The sequence below is a fragment of the Myotis brandtii genome, unplaced genomic scaffold (assembly GCF_000412655.1).
Source record: "Myotis brandtii unplaced genomic scaffold, ASM41265v1 scaffold6026, whole genome shotgun sequence".
NCBI classification, from domain to species: Eukaryota; Metazoa; Chordata; class Mammalia; order Chiroptera; family Vespertilionidae; genus Myotis; species Myotis brandtii.
In genome coordinates, this window is record NW_005370280.1 from 4,704 (window position 1) to 9,102 (window position 4,399).

General features: G+C 47.6%; 1 pseudogene; it reads right to left on the reverse strand.

The window, feature by feature from the left end:
* Positions 1 to 453: 453 nt before the first annotated feature.
* LOC102251177 lies at positions 454 to 2,733 on the reverse strand (annotated as a pseudogene).
* Positions 2,734 to 4,399: the final 1,666 nt, after the last annotated feature.

The following is a 4,399-nucleotide window of genomic DNA, read 5'->3' on the forward strand; positions in this document are numbered from 1 at the left end:
CCCGAGTGCACAAATTTTTGTCCACCGGGCCTCTAGTCCCTTATAATAAAAGCATATGCAAATCGAACGAACAGTGGAACAATGGTCACTATGATGCACACTGACCACCAGGGGGCAAATGCTCAATGCAGGAGCTGCCCCTTGGAGGTCAGTGCACTCCCACAGAGGGAGCTCCGCTCAACCAGAAGCCAGGCTCATGGCTGGCAAGCCCAGTGGTGGTGGCAGGAAGTAAGGAGTGAGGGGTCCCGGACTTCGAGAGCCCTGGACTGCGAGAGAGATGTCTGACTGCTGGCTTAAACTGGCAGGTGGATATCCCCTGAAGGGTCCCAGACTGAGAGAGTGTGCAGGCTGGGCTGAGGGACACCCCCCCCCCCCCCCCGTGGACAAATTTTGTGCACTGGGCCTCTAGTCCTATATAATAAAAGGGTAATATGCTAACTAGAGTGGAAGTCATTATGGACCTCCGTTTTTCCGGACCTTCCTGCTCCTCTGAGCAGGTGGCTGCCGCAGGATCCAGGAAGCCTCTGAGGTTGTGAAGGAGGGGCAAGAGGGTGGGAGGGACCCCAGCCCAGGTGACCACCTGCGGCTGAGAGGGAGGGAGCTAGGCAGCCACCCATGGTTAGGGGCGATCAGGAAGGCTGGCAGAGTGGTTAGGGGCAATCAGGCAGACAGGCAGGCCAGTGGTTAGGACCAGAGGTCCCAGATTGCGAGAGGGATGTCCAACTGTGGGATCGGGCCTAATCTGGCAGTCAGACATACCCCATTGGGTCCCGGATTGCGAGAGGGCACAGGCCAGGCTGAGGGACACCCCTCCACCCCCATGTATGAATTTTGTGCACCGGGCCTCTAGTGAAAAAATAAAAATAAACAGTAAGGAAAATCTGCAGTTTAAAATGTTAAGTCCTCCTCCTCCCCTGTCTCTCCGGGTGGGTGTGGGGCACTGTGACTGCTGCTTCCTGGAGCCATTTGCTGAGGAGCCATTGGGAGGAGGAGCATTGAGGACACCCAGGGGATGATTGAGGAGATTGGGGTGTGAAGGGGTTTCCCCCTGCATCACAAGCTGGGAAACCAGACTTTGAGACCAAGTTGGCAGCTTAGAAAAGCACACATAATGGGGAATTGATATTCTTGAGACATACAGTACATTAAACTTGCAAAGGAAAGAACAGAGATTGAGTCAGAATTCAAAGTAACTCAGGAAACTTTTGTCTTTTTTTTTAATATATTTTATTGATTTTTTTACAGAGAGGAAGGGAGAGAGATAGATAGTTAGAAACATCGATGGGAGAGAAACATCGATCAGCTGCCTCCTGCACATCTCCCACTGGGGATGTGCCCGCAACCCAGGTACATGCCCTTGACCGGAATCGAACCTGGGACCCTTCAGTCCGCAGGCCGACGCTCTATCCTCTGAGCCAAACCGGTTTCGGCAGGAATCTTTTGAAGAAATCTCTACCTGCAAAGAACTGGCAGGAGGAGGAAGAATTCAGGTGCAGGGCATGTAAAGCCTTCCTTTCCACCCTGGAGGCCATGGACAAATTAGCTGGGAGCAACTTGAACCCAGGAGGAGATGGTTTGAGTGGGATTGCAAAGAGGCTGACCCGGCACAGCAGTACTGAGAGAGTGATTTTCAACGCATGTACCGCCACAATTTTTATTGATTTACTTACTTTTTCCATTTTAAATATACTTTTATTTATTTCAGAGAGGGAGAAGGAGAAGGAGATAGAAATTCAGGGCTCTTTCTAGAGAAGTCTCCCAATTGTCCAATTAGAATTATTTCTTCTAAGATATCCAACTGGAATACAGGATGGCTCTGTCGTACAGCCATCTGAAATACAACCTCCCTTAATATACATATTGAAAATATATGTCTTGACCAATTTGGAGGGAAAGTGAAATCTTGATTATAAAATTCCACAAATTATCATTTTTTCTCCCAAATTGGATTTGATAAGAGCGTAAGGCTTCAGTATCTCTCAGGTTGCTGTTTACACGAATGCTCCCTTTGGGACCAGGCTGGAGGGCTGGCATTCCATCGGAAGGGAGTGAGGCACCTGTTGCCACAGCAAGGAGTTAATAAATAAGGAACAACACTTGCCACCTGAAGAATTCTTTAACATTCGAATATCTGCTTAATACAGACCAAGGCTGTGCCTTGATTTTCCATTTGTGAAAGTCACACTTTAAGCAAAAAATTTCATTTCTGTTCTGCAAACCATATCGTCGGAGACTAGACAATTTATATCATGGTATCTTAGACCTGCATGGCTGACTATGTTACTGCCTTGACTTCCATTCCCTGAGGATGTTTGGGCAATGAGAACTCTTCTCCACACCCAGTTGACCATAATTTGACATTTACTTGCTCAAGACTAAGTACATTCATTTCCTGAGGCAGGAAGAATTCCTCAGCACTGAACTTACAAAGCCAATCATCCAAAAAGTGAAACAGAAACCCACTCCTTGTGTTTCTACTTGTATTGCTAGGAGGGGCTCTACTGTCTCAGTATCTGTCATGGGCCCAAACGTGGCCATTGCACGTTGCTCGAAAGCTTCTCTGGAGCATCTCCCCACGCATGTGCCTGGACACCCACTGTAGGATCCAGTACTCGTACTTCCATCGACTGGAGGATCCTTGGCCTTGGTTGCCTTCTGCTTCTCGTTCAAACTGTCATCCCGAATATCTTCCTCTTCCTGCGCCATGACCGCAGCCTTGGGCATTCTACTTCCACCCTTGGGCGCCACAATTTTTAAAACATGCAATACCGGACTTTACTCAGGGGCACTGACCTCTTTTCCCTTAGGTTGTCAAATGAAAAAAATGTCAACAACTGACACAAAATGGCCATCCGGTGTGAATGAATCCAAATTATACTTTTTTAAAGAATCAGATTGGAAAAGTACACTATACTTTTGGTGAGCTGCAGAATTGCAGTCATTAGAGTGTGTGCCATGAGATGGAAAAGTGCAAATCGCTGATGCAGAGTGAGACCCCCCGAGGCACAGGCTGAGGGCTCAGCAGATGTGACACCCACATAGGTGCCTCTCTCCCTGCTCATGAGCAGCTCCTGCATCTTGTTTGCCCCCACCCCTGCCCCAGTCAGCGCCCAGGGCCACGCTCCCCTGTCACAGCTCCCACCCAAATCATGCCCTGCATCTGGGACCAGCTCCCTTCATTTCCAAGAGAGTGAAGACTGAAGGTGCAGACGGTGTGACTGACTCAGAAGGATATGTAGAGGGGTCTGTGTGTTACAGGACAGGGGCTGACACAGAGCGGGTCTGCCTCAGGCTGGCTGCAGTGTGTGCTGCACAATTTCAGTCATTACTTGGCGTGTGCCAGGAGATGGAGAAGGTTGCAAATTGCTGATGCAGTGTTACCTGACTTGGTGTAGCAAAGATTTCATGAAATGAGTCCAGGAGCTTTTGTGAGGACATTTATTAAAGCTGGGGGCAGTGAAACAAAGGAAGGACTTGGGGGAGAAGAAGCAACAGGAGAGAGCCTAGGTGGCTTTGGCTTTGGCTCCCTAGAGTGGATGGGAAAAAAAGGCCACGTGGGAACCTGACAAGCTCAGGAAAGGCCTGCATGGCGGTCTTGCAAACTTAAAGACCTGAAGCAACCCAAAGGATGGTCTGAAATTTAACTAAAAGCACTTATGGTGGGTAGTTATGTCCTAGGCCAGTATCTTCACTAACAAGGTCTATTTAACTGAGCCTATTGTCTTTTTGCATCTACATAAACATAACTAAGAAATGTCTGGGTAACTTGTAACTTCCCTTTTTCTGGACAGCTGAGGGCACAATCAAACTTCCCTTTTTCTGGATTGCTGAGGGCTCAAACTTCCCTTTTTCTAGACCGCTGAGGGCATAATCAAATTTCCCTTTTTCTGGACCCCTGAGGGCACAATCAAATGCGCCAGAGACCATAAATTCTTTCATTGTTATTGTTATCATGTTAATTGTTTATTAACTATCCTGCACTCACCTAAGTAAAAGAAGTATGTGTCTATCATTTTACTTTTATCCAATCCCAGAGGTTTCCCCCGCTTTGCTTTCTCCCACCTTTCTGACCTATCACCAATGGGTTTCATGTATCCCACTTATGTCTATAAAACAAGGTGAAAAACCGCCGTTCTCTGGAGCATTATCCCAATCCGTTGAGATTCTGCTTCCTCGCAATTGTTGACAGTTTGGCTCAAATGAACTCACAAAAATTTTTAACAGGTTTGAATGTTTTTGAGTTAACACTAGAAACAGAAGAAAGAAGTGTTAGGTTAGGTGGCTCAGGAGGCGGCGAAGGAAATAAAGAGAGTTGATCAGAAAAGGAAGGAAGGAAGGAAAGTTTATTCTGCATCCCTGGGAGACCCACGTACCCCCAAGGACAGGGCACGTGGATTCA